At 31.0% G+C, this 13284-nt stretch overlaps 1 long non-coding RNA gene and 1 pseudogene across 1 annotated transcript; one reads left to right on the top strand and one right to left on the bottom strand.

The window, feature by feature from the left end:
- Window positions 1-1445: 1445 nt before the first annotated feature.
- Window positions 1446-1830, bottom strand: LOC107850046 (annotated as a pseudogene).
- Window positions 1831-8248: 6418 nt separating this feature from the next.
- LOC107849737 lies at window positions 8249-11194 on the top strand. Its single transcript, XR_001668254.2, has 3 exons — window positions 8249-8428; window positions 9383-9429; window positions 9524-11194. It is a non-coding gene; the product is annotated as an uncharacterized LOC107849737 (long non-coding RNA).
- Window positions 11195-13284: the final 2090 nt, after the last annotated feature.

Genomic DNA, 13284 nt, shown 5'->3' with positions numbered 1-13284 from the left:
GAGCATCATCTTGGGCTACAAAAAGATTTGAGATATCTTTATCTTCTAAATCCAAGAATGATTTGTTCGAATGGCTAGTGCTCATTTTTGAACTTTCTAAAGCCGTGAAGGTAAATTTCTCTGTCTTTGACCTTTATAGTAGCAACTTTATGGTGATTAGTGAGAATTCTTTGATATTGCTATTTGATTCATGTTTTGAGTTACTAAGTGAGAAATACAAGAAAGTTTTGGGATTGATGTTTGTGTTTGATTCCGGGAATTCATACTTTTATTTAAGGTTTGTGGATGATATTCTTAGTTCTCTTAATCATGTGGTTAGAAGAGTACAATTCAATTGTGAATTAAGAAACTATTTGATTCAAGTTGTTGAAAAAAAATTAGTTTTGACTTGAAAGTTCTAATGTGTAGAATTATTAGTTTCTTTAACTTTTTAAAGATTCGGTATACTTTTGAGTCAGGTTCTTGATACTAGGTTTGAAAATTTGATTTTTATGGGACTTCATGATTCTTGGCTCTATCACAAAAGTGTGTACTTTTTGAAGTGGTATGTAGCTTATTTGAAAGATTATTTTTTGGTTTGGGTACTAACTTTCCTCTATGACATGGTTCTTGGCTCTATCACAAAAGTGTGTAATTTTTAGAGTGGTATGTAGCTTATTTGAAAGATTATTTTTTGGTTTGGGTACTAACTTCCCTTTATGATTTGCATGGTTTGAATTCGAGGTCAAATTCTTTTCAACAAGGAGAGAAGGCAAAATAATTCGGTGGACTCTTGTACTGTCTGTTTTGTAATGTGGATACTCCTGCTTACATGTTTGTCATCTAGACCCTTGAACCCATTAAAAAATTATATTTTAAATTCTTTGACGGTTGACCAGACCTATGTAGCATTAAAACAGTTGATTAGGACAAAGTGAGTGAATACACGCATGTGAGGTGTGAGTGGGGATATTTTTTGGTCAATTTTATATTAAAATAATTTTAAAATTTTTAAAAAAAGTCCTCTTCATTCCTTTTAAACCGAAAACCCAAATTCTCTTTTCTTCATTCCTTTTTTTCTCATTCGTTTCTCATTATAGCAAAAGATTACTTTTAAGATTCAGTTTTGTAACTTTTCTTCTCAGTGATTTTTGTGTTGAATTTTTCATTGATTTTTGTGTTGAATTTTCTCAAGATTTTAAGGTGGGTATTATCAAGACTCGATTTTCCTCAATGTTTTGAAGTGGGTGTGATTCAAGACTCTTTTTTTTGAACAATTATTTTTTAGTTCCATTAAGAAACACCCAGAATTCTGTTACATCATTAAAGGGACACGAAATTATATCGAAGAACTGATAGATAAATTCAAAACCTCCATAATTTTTTATAATATGAGTTGATTGTTGGTGACATAAAAGTAGAAAATCTAGAACGGCGTTTCCCTACTGACATTGTAGCAGATTTGTTTACATCTTTGAAGGCTTTGGGAAAATGTCAGGGTGAATTTCTATGCTCCGCTTATGCTGCCCTTAATTTTCATCGCACCTCTCATAAAAGAAATTTGTGGATTCATTTTCCCAGTGGCAATCTTCACAAAATTAGCATCAGTAAATGAAAAAGTTGCATCAGTCTTTCCATCTTCATATGGCCCTTCTTTTATTTCTCATTTCTTCATATCAACAACATACATCTTCTCATTGAATCCAATTTTCTTAGGAGCGATATTGATTTGGTAAAAAAGGCTAATTTTCTTGATAAGTTCCTTGCCAGCATCAGTAGAAAGATGAAGTTTCATTTGATCAAATATAACATCTGATTTTAGCTGAGTAGTGGAATTTTCTGCCATGGTTGATAATGATACTTGGTGAAAAATTAAGGGCAAATTGGCTATGTGGTTCAAGACTCAATTTTTCTCTATATTTTGAAGTGGATGTGATTCAAGACTCAATTTTTCTCTATATTTTGAAGTGGATGTGATTCAAGACTCAATTTACCCCGAAAAAACCAACAACAAGGACCTATGATTAGCTCCGATGGGGAACAAGAAACTCAAATTGATTCGGTCCGTAATGAAATCACACAGCTTTACTGTATCTTCTTCCTGTTCCATTCAATTTCCCTTATGCTTTTATTCAGTGCCTCCTCGAAATGGGCTGCGAAAGTAAATCATCAAATGTACATAAATTTTTCAAGTACCTAAATTCGATAAACCCAATTCGAAGAGAAATTCATGCTCATCGTAGGAATTCAAGATTTGGGCATAAGCAATTAAAGGGTAAATTGGGTGATTCGAAGATAAATTCATGCTCCTTGTAGGAATTCAAGATTTGGGTTTAAGTAATTTTTCTTTCTCCATAAAAATTGCTTCTTGATGCAACAAAGATTCAATCTTTTTTTGGTTTTCTAAAATGGGTGTTGAACAGCAAGAAGATATTCTGGCGACTGATGGAGCTGATTTTGTTAGGTGCACACAGTGATGCAGCTACAAAATAAAGGTGTTGAACATCAACAATCTTTTTTTGAAAAAAATTATGTATGTGTGAGAGAATTTTGTATATTTATGGACTTGACAATATGTGTTTGGGGGTGGGTTGGGGTAGTGGTGGGGATGAAAGAATGGTGTATCTGTTCATATGAATAAAGTAAAGAAGAAGAAGAAGAAGCGGCAAAGGAAGAACTACCAAGTTTACCTTTTTTAAATTCTAAATTTAAATTTTTTAATTTTTTAATATTTCATATTTTATGTGGCATTTTAAAAATAACGTGAAATTTAATATAGCATTTAAAATAACGCGAAAGCTGACGTGGAAGTTGACGTGGAAACAAGTGTGTTACACACACCGAAAAAGTATTTAAAATGTGGTTTTTTAATGGGTTTAAAGGTTCAGATGAAAAACATATAAGTAGGAGTATCCACATTACAAAATGGACATAGTACAAGGGTCCACCAAACCATTTTGCCAAGAGAGAATAATGCAAGTTTGAAAAGTGCTAATAGCATGGAAGAATTTCAACTTGATATCGAAAGTTTGGAGTGTTTCAAGAGAGTGTAGAAATCAAATAATTAATACAAGAAAATATTAACATCATATTTTAGGGTTCTTTTTCGTCATATATGATGCACATGTAATTAAGGGCATTTATGTTATTTTCTATCTTAGTTAACCCTAGTAGTATAAATAAAATAGGGATAATACCCATGAAAATACCTGAAGTTTGACCAGATTACCAGTTGAGCATACTAAACTCTGCGGGGGTCCTATTACCCCCCAGACTTTTTTTTCATATTTTACCGGCATATATCTGTCACTTGGCACATTGCGTGTTAGTCACGCGCATTGAGCGTGTGAAAAGTGCTAAAACATTTTAAACTTTTTTTTTTTTGCCAAACAATCCTTTAATTTTATAATTATTTAAAGTTTTATATTTTTATTTATTTAAAGTTTTTCATTCTTTTTCTCCTTTCTTCTTTCTTCTTTCTTCTTGAGTTTCAGTTTCTTCTTCCTCTTTGTTGCAGTCCATTTCGTTCCGTTTCAGTTTCCATTCTTGAAGATTCCGTCATTGAAACTGAAAACTCAATGGAATAAAGTTTGGGGTTTTGAGTTTAAGAAAGTTTGTTGAAGAAAGTTTTCAAGAAATTTGAGTTGGAATGGACTTGGAATTTGAAACTCAATGGAAGATTCAATTGAGTTGGCGTAATTTAGAAATGGAATTTGAAAACTTTTGCGGACCCGAATGAAGAAAATTAATGGAAGATTCCATTCAATTATTGAAAATTCAATGTATGTTTTTTATACATAAACTGGAATTCAAGTGAATTCATATATATTCAATGTGCAAAAAAATTAATGTGCAAGAAATTTTTTTATTAAACTCAATGAAATTCAATGTTTGAAACTAGAAATTGAATTTGGAAACTTGTGTGATAAGAATGGACTTGAAATTTGAAATTGACTCAATGAAATTATTTAGAATTTGATTTGTAGGATGAATTTGAGTTGTGGAATCTTTAATATGATCGTAATAGTGAAAAAATATTGAAAAGTGATAAAATGGAGAAGACAAGGTGTGTGCACCACACTTCCCACCTAAAATACTGGGTATACGTTTTGGGGGGGGGGGGCTAATTCCACTTTTAAAAAGTCTGGAGGAAAATTAATTCCGATTAAAAAAGTATAAGGGGTAATAGAACCCCCGCAAAGTTCAATATGCTCCACTTTAAATTTGGTTAAATTAGGGTAGACAATATTTTTGAGTTAATAACTCAGATGGTCACTCAATTTTGGACTTTTATCCTAGAAAGTTACTCAACTTTGATCATTAATTCAAAAGTCACTTAACTTTCACATTTTTACTCAGAAAATCACTCAACCTATTTAATCATTCTTTTAAATAATATTTTCTTAAGTGAAATTATTATTTAAATGCAAAATTCAGAAAAATAAAAAATTATCTCTTAATGACCCTTTTATCCTTATTCCCATAAGTTTAGTATCTCCCTTCCTCTTTCTCATTTTTCTTCTCCCTTGATTCAAAATTAAATATGTTTAATAAAATATCAAAGGATCGTATTAAAATTTAACAACCAAAGAATTAAAATTATAATTATTTTGCTCTACATTTTCAATCCTTGTTTCAACTTTTTTTTCCATCTGATATTGATGTTTGTATTAAAATTTAATTGAATTTAAATTTTCACATTATATAGCTTATTATAAATGTGAAGCTCTCCATTATACAACCCCCCCCCCCCCCCCCCCCCCTCCCGCCTCTTATTTTCACTCTAAAGATGCCTTTTTTTTATAAATGTTTGTACTAGCTATATGTATATGTATAATGAATTAGGGATTTTATACCCATAAATAAATATTGTGAATAATATACATACGTCATAGGGATTCACTATATGTATGTAATAACTACGTACACATGACTTTTATTAATAAATAAGTTAAATTACATATTATTTAGTTATACTTCATCATATTAATATAGTTTATATTAATAATTTTTTATCCTTCAGTCATTGTTAAATTTAATTTGATTTTTTAATATTTTATTAGGCATACTTGATGTTGAATCAATTACAATATGTGAGAAGGAGAAGGAGAAGAAAAATGAGAAAGGAAAATTAATTTATGGGAATAAGGATAAAGGGTCATTGAGAGATAGTTTTTTATTTTTCTAAATTTTGCATTTAAATAATAATTCCACACAAGCAAATGTTATTTAAAAAATGATTAAATGGTTTGAGTGACTTTCTGAGTAAAAATGTCAAAGTTAAGTGACTTTTGAAGTAAAAATCAAAGTTGAGTGACTTTCTGGGATAAAAGTCCAAAGTTGAGTGACCATTTGAGTTATTAACTCCAATATTTTTAGGTTGAACACTTGAGTTTGTGGGTTTATTCATTTTTCTCTACATTGGAGCTCTCTTCAATATCTTTTGGTATGATTATTCATGTATGAGTTCAATTTTCTTCTCTCTTGAAATCAATCATTTAATTGTTTGTTCAAATTAGAGAATTACGAATCTATATTTGTCTCTAATTTGCTTCAATTGTGGAATTGTTTCTTTTTTTCTTCTCTATCTTCTATCTTTTTCTTAATTATTCATTCAATCTTTTTATTTTGTATCTCATTTTACATCAGTTCTCCACGGTTGAATCTTTACCTTGTCATGATTTCTCCACATTCTTGACTTCCTCAAGTTCCGAGGGATGCATAAAGTGAAATTATTCTTATCATTAATAAAAAAGATGGTGTTAGTCCTTAGTGATAGTATCCAAGTCTGTAATTTGCATAGCATGTACATAGGGGTGGCAAACGGGCGGATTCAATAGGATATGGGCAGGTTAAAAGTGGGTCATGTTATATGGATAAAATATCCAACCCAACCCATATTTGATTATGGATAAAATGGATAAACCCAATGGATAATATGGATATCCATATTATCCGTTACTTCTTATTATGTAAAGACAAAAGTACTCTTATATTACAAGAAAAACTACATGACTTAGCAAACAAAAGTTTTTAATTATTTAATTTAACCTAAGTTTTGATCAATTACAATCCATAGGCTTTCTTGCTAATTAAATATACTCCATAACCTCTCTCTTTTATTTCTCCCTTAACTTACTCTTTTTCTCTCTTTTTTTTCTTTTCCTTTTATTTTCTTTTTTTCCTTTTCCTTTTTTCTTTTTTTGTTCTCGTTCTTTCTTTTCCATTTTTTTTCATTTTTTGTTTTTTCTTTATTTTTTACATTTTTTTGTCATTTTTCCCTTTTTTGTATTTTATTTTTCATTTTTTTTTGTTCGTTTATTCGTTTTTTCATCTTTTTTATATTTTTTTCTCTCATTTTTTTGTTGTTGTATTTTATATACTTCAAATAAATTTATTATTTTTATTTGAATAGTTTAAATATAAATATTTATAACATATTATTTGTATCTATACACAAACAAGCGTATGAATTTATTGTATTTGTTTGAATCTAAAATATACAAATATGCAAGCATCATTTATACGAATCTATCATTAGTATTTGTAGGTCAAATTTACCAATTGTATTTGTATATAAACAAGTACCATTTATATTTGTATAGTTCAAGTTGTATAAACATGTATCATATTTGATACAATTATATCAATAAAAATAAAAATATAAATGATAGCATGAACTATAAAATAAAAATACAAATACAATTATATCAATAAATATAAAAATATAAATAATATCGTGAACTATAAAATAAAAATACTCATATAAGTGCAAACTATAAAATACAAACATAATTGTGTCAATGAATATAAAAATATAAATGATAGTGCACATAAAATACAATAAGCGATTGTGCTATTTTTTGTGCTCGACGTAGTAATATTTTTCAAAAGTACAAAAAAATTAGAAAAGAAAAAAGAAGAAAGAAAAAAATACAAAACAAATAAAAGACTAAAAGGAATAGAAGCCAGAGATAGAAGAGAAAGAAAAAAAAGCGAAAGAAAAAAATGAAAAAAAATAAAAATAGAAAAAAATCATATTAGAAAAAAAAAAGGGTAGGGGGAGGGGGGGAAAAAGAAAAAATATAAAAATAAAAATGAGAAAGAAAAATTTAAAAAGGGGAAAAAAATAGATAAATAGAAATTAAAGATAGAAGAGAGAGAAAAAGCAAAAAGAAAGAAACGAAAAAGTAAAAAAGAAAGAAAAAATAAAAAAATAAAAAATAAGTTATGAAAATAAAAATTAAAAAAATGAAAAATATTTTCTATTTTTTTAAAATATTTTTGAAAAAAAAATTCTTCATTCCAAACACACCCTTAATAAGTATACTTTAGACATTACTACATCTTTATTCTTCACACATGTCATACTTTATTTTTTAAAAAAAAGAAGTTCATTTTTTTAAAAAAAAAAAATTATGAAAATAAAAATTGAAAAATTGAAAAATATTTTCAATTTTTTTTTAAAAAAATATTTTTGAATTTTTTTTCAAAAACTATTTTTAAATTTGTTTTTCTTCATTCCAAACACGCCCTTAATAAGTATACTTTAGACATTGCTACATCTTCACACATGCCATACTATAAGGAGATTATAATTGATGAATACTCGTGGGTTATTCATATTTGAGAATGAATAATATGAATTGACTCATATTTAACCCACTATTAAATAGGTTGGATACCCAACTCATTTAACATGAATAAAATAGACGGATAATCATACAATTTATTCATGTTGCCATCCCTACATGCAAAGAGTATCATACAACAGTGAGAAATATCCTCTTCCTGTTTTGCTGGGCGAATCTTTACTACTATCCAAGGAAAGGAGGAAAAAAATTTGTTAAACATCAAGTACAAATGGGAGGAAAATCTGGAAAATCTAGAACTTTCATCAAGTGTTGAAAATATTTTCCCAGTTTTCTCTGCTTGTTTTATTTTGAGAAAATATCCAATTATTCCCTGAACTATAGTCAAGGATATGACACACCTCAATTTAAAAGGTTCTTATTATTCCTAAACTAATTAAGAGTATAATTTTGACATTCTTAGTGTCTATGTGACACACACGTGTGCCTACATGAACACTTTCGTGTGTTGTGCCGCATATATGTCACGTGGGTACTAAGGGTGTTAAAATTATATTTTTAATTAGTTTAGAAATAATAGAAGCCCTTTAAGTTAAGATATGTTATAACCTTTTTGGATATAGTTCAGGAGTAATTTGTTATTATCTCTTTTATTTTTTTCCATTTTGGCTAAAAGTTAAATTATAGCTAAAGTTTCCATGTCCTACAGAGACGTAAAAAGAAGTTTCTTCCCTACTAAATTAGATGAAGTAGATAAATCGTCTGAAAAAATGCCATCAATGCTGTGTTTGTGCCAAAGCTTAATGTGTGTCGACTTTAAACATATGCCACATAAGATCTCAAGCGCCATAGGCAAGGTAAGAACTGAAATTGCTATCAATTCTTTTCCTTTGTATTTGCTTCAATTTTTATTTTTCTCATTATCCTGATTTATGGGACAAATGAGGAAATGTTCAAACCCTTCTTAAAAGAATCGAACTGTGAATAACTGAAATTGGTAAATACACTTGTGTTGCTCATACTCCTTTTTCATCTCATGTGGTAGTGTAAATAAGTGCTACTTTAAGAACATGGAGTGTAAGGTTTCCATAAAGTTTATGACGAAGCAAGATAAATTGCATATTCATTGGATCATTTTGGTTTGTTATTGCATTGAGGACATAAGATCAGCTTCAGACATGAATTATATAGAAAAAAGAAAAAGAAAAAGAGAAAAAGAGAAGGGGATGTGAGCTTAAAAAACACATCCAACAGGGACGTGTAAATATGGGAAAATGACATCTGATTCACTCTTGGCTGATTGATTGCAAGGCGATCTCACAATTTTTAAAAACATTCTTCCTAATTATATAACAGTTTTGGAATTACTGTACCTGAATGAAGATAACATAATCAAGCATCTTAAGAAACTCAGCATATCAGAGGCTGCGGTGGAACTATGTTATGTCTGGTATAAATTCAAAGATCCTAGACAGGTCACCAAAAACTTGTAGTCATACTTGTTTGTTATGATTTTGTTAAAACGTCGCAAAAGAAGCCCAAACATGTGCACTGATTTTGAGTATATGTAGTTATGACTCTGGTATCTCCCACCGATCAAATAGCCATCCATCAACCAACAGGCTGAAAGGAAAAATGTGATCATTTGTTTTCTCTTCTTGATTTCAATTTTCTTTACCTCTGACTTTCCTTCCCTCCTGCTAGCATACTTTATGTGCCATACTTCTTAGTCAGCTGACACGACACAGAAATCTCTTGATCAAGTTCTAACACCCTCTCCTTTTTATCCTTCTAATTAACGGCATATCTAGGTTGGGATGACTAACCTGGGAACCCTCGAATTTCTCACTCCCATGCAGTATGTTTCTCAACTTTAATGTTAAGCTTTGTTTCTTTATTATGTATGAATACTCATCTTTTACTTCTCTGTCATCAATTCGTACGGTTTGCAGATTATAAATCTGAGAATGTGTCTCCGATATCTCTGAAGTGGGAAAGCAATGCGTGGAAAGGTGCCTTCTATATTCCTAACAGTCCAAAATAGCGTTGTGGACATGAAAGTGTCATAACCAAGGTGCCTTTTATATATATATTCTTAACGGTCGCCTGGCCCGTCAAAGGATTAGAAGAGGAGATTCTATTTTAACAATTTAGATCATGTTTCTTTTTGAAAAAAATGTGATTTCATCAAGTGGTCCGCTGAATAATGAGAAAAAATGTTGTCAAAGGCGAAAAGTGTGCCATAATACATAAACATATTTTTTAACTTGGTCTCAACTGACATTTATGCCCTCAACTTTGGATGTGCATAACTAGATACTTAAACTTGTATAAAATTGCACAAGTAGACGCACGCGTCCTATGTAACATAATACACGTAGGATGCCACGAAGGGAATTTCCATATAGGACTCATGTGTCTACTTATTCAACTTCATACAAGTTTAAGTACCTACTTATGCAAACCCAAAGTTGGATGACATAAACGTCAACTGAGACTAAGTTAAAGGACACGTTTATGTATTAAGATTTTTTTTTTATCTACTAATCGTATGCATAACAATACTTTCAAATTAAAAAAATAAAATAATTGGGGATTGCATGGAGGGTAAGGGACCATGGGAATGATAGGTGTGGTTGTGTAAGGTGGGCGTATTATGGATCTCTCAATAACATGTCGGTAGAATAGAGGGAATTTATCATACAATATGCCCTTTCATTACTTCAACAGAAGATCAGATGCATCTCTTTAAGGGACAAATGCTATAAGAAAGTGCAGTACTGCTAGAGGAGCTTATTGCTTTATTCATTGGGAAATGCCTAATTCTCCTCCGTAACTTCATTTCCATGGAGATTGAAAAGGCAACAGAACACACTGAAAAAAACATTTCCGGAATCTATGTGGCTATGGACAATCCTTCCGAGAGTTATACGCCTACAAGCTTACTATAACTTGTTTTAAATAAAATTCACCAATAAAAATTCAAATGATATGTACCTAGATATAGCAATTAGTTGTAGTATCTGTCAATAAGTTTTTGAGCACGTTAAGGCGTGTATTTTATACCGTGGCCTTGAATTTTAATCAGACTTTTAGGGCCACACATTTTATTTAGACTCAAATGTTGTAGTCTTTTTCAATATGTTTTTCAGTACAGTGAGGAGTGTATAAGAACTCTTCTAGCCCTTATAAATTTGTATCAGGGAAGAATAGCTCTTGTGCGTGGCAGAATATTGAGCGAACACGTGGCATATTGATAAAGAGTACCCATGAAGATTCCTTTAAAGTTCCCAATCCAAGGACCAGCCAGTAAGTCTGACCTCAGCAAGTTACCGAGGTTAGGAGGTGATCGACATCGGGTAATAGGTGGAAAACGGGGCCCGAAATCAGAGACTCGTGTAGCGATGATAGAGCAAAAGGCCAAAGTGACATATACGCCAGATGTATCCGTACAAGACTATCAACAACAGAGGAGTATTAGCTGGCATAGATGACAGTTTCCCATGTGGAGTATTGCTATTGGGCATAATACTTTAGGGCTCAAGTGGAGCTTTTCTATTGGTTGATGTATTGCCTTTGTTGCTTTGTAAAGCGCCGGATTCTAAGTAATATACTAGTGTTCGTACTTTCCTGAGTGTTCCATATTTCAGTAAGTTATCCTCAAGTATTTCCATATAAACGTCTCCGGATCTGAGCAAACATCCAGTATTGAAGCTTAACTGCTTCCTCTGACTCTCTTTACTTTCTCTACTGCTTTCTTTTAGTTCCTTAATGAACATAGTTAACAAGTTAAATTGAGTCAAATTTAACAATACAATATCTCTAACAATACAATATATGAGATACTGCAGATTGCAAAACACTAAAACACATACCATTAAAGGAGATATTTGAAGCCTTAAACTAACAAAAGAAGCTTCAATATGTGTGTCCACCAAAACGTCTGTGTCTATGTTGAAAGGAAAGTATGGTCTCCTTCAGAGCTACTTCACCAAAGTCAGGAAAGAGCGTCTTTGTAAAGTACAACTCAGAATAAGCGAGCTGCCACAATAAGAAGTTACTGATTCTCTGTTCTCCCCGCCCTTATGAGTAAATCAGGTCTAGCAAACTTGACACACTTGGTAGCGAGTTCTTGCTCTAATAATTTGTTGTCAGCTTGCTCTAATAGTAGTACACCATCCTTTACTTTAGTGGCAATACTCTTGGTTGCTTGTACCATGTCATAATGTCCTCCGTAGTTTAGAGCCATCAAAAGATGAAGTCCTTCGTTGGATTTGGTGGCCTCTTCTGTCAACTCTATGCCTTTCTGTAAAGTGATGGGAAGTTTAAATCTATCTCCGATAACAGACATTCGTACCCCAAATCTGTTGAAAAACATGAATCCATCTGTCCCGATTTCTAAAAATAATTTCACCTTCAACTCCTCATTTTACTCGCGATGAAATTATTTAAAGACACAAAAATGTCTATGACATGTTTTAAATCACTAGTTTCAAAAATCTTTGTTTCTTTCTTAAACTCGGTACGTGCATAATCGAATACCATCATATGGCTACATAAATTGAGACAGAGGGCAGATCATAAATTGAGACAGAGGGCCGTTATGATCTGAGAAAGACAAGGGCGTGGACGAACCGCCAAATACACATCAGCAATCGCAACATGAATACAAACACTTTGTAGAAACCGACAAAGGGAAAAGTACTGGACATATGCTTAAGCTATGCAAGTGACAACAAAGATGAATCTTGTTCTTGCATTAGTGCCGTTGCCCTTAATATATTGCAATGGAGTTCTCTACTTACCTCTGGAATGATTTTGATCTTTCCATTTTCTCCCTTTCCCTTCTCTGTGTGAAAGTGGAATTTACTTCTTACAGCTATAAGTTTTCATAATTTGCAAGCATTGTAGTGTTCTTTAAGTGGCTGTTCACTTTTTAGTCAAATGAAATAGAACTAACAATAAGCACTAACATAACACTAGTACTGTTACTTTTTGAAAAAGTATGGCATGAATTATTATTGAATCAAATTGGGAAAAAATAATGCATATACCTTCAAATTCTTTTTAAAACAAAACGGGTCAGCCTAGGTATAGATTTAAAATCAAAGGTGGACGACTTCAATTTTTACTCATAGGATAAGTTAGGGTATCCCACCATATCCTATGAGGTGGGATTATTTTGTCTCTCTCCCCATAAAATAGTAATTTTATCATTTTAATATAAATGATGAAATAAAATAATTCTGAAATTAAGTAATATCTTATATCAAATATGGCATAAAATTAATTTCAAACTTTATTTTCGAATGATTTTATCCCTTCTACCAAATAATTTCTATGAGTTTAATTAGTACTCACTGTCGTGGAAGCGCTTTTTTATACAAGCGGATACTTTAAAGTCTAGTATAAGAAAGTTAAATTATACAAGCGGATACTTTAAAGTCTATTATAAGCAAGTTTAATTATTTTTATTTTTTAATATTCAAGTTATAAATTAAGAAATTAGTCGTAATAGACAATTTGGACTCTATATTTAGCAATACACATATTTTGTTATTATTATGACCGTATTACCAAAAATAGAGTTAATTCTATGATGTTCTTGTTCTCATTATTTTAATTCTATGATGTTCTTGTTCTCATTGATGTAAAATTTAACTTTATCACTGTTCAACATTTCATTGTAGCAAATTAACAACATCAACCTTAG

The sequence above is a fragment of the Capsicum annuum genome, chromosome 12 (genome assembly GCF_002878395.1).
Source record: "Capsicum annuum cultivar UCD-10X-F1 chromosome 12, UCD10Xv1.1, whole genome shotgun sequence".
In the NCBI taxonomy this organism is placed as follows: domain Eukaryota; kingdom Viridiplantae; phylum Streptophyta; class Magnoliopsida; order Solanales; family Solanaceae; genus Capsicum; species Capsicum annuum.
This window is presented reverse-complemented; position numbering and strand designations above follow the sequence as displayed.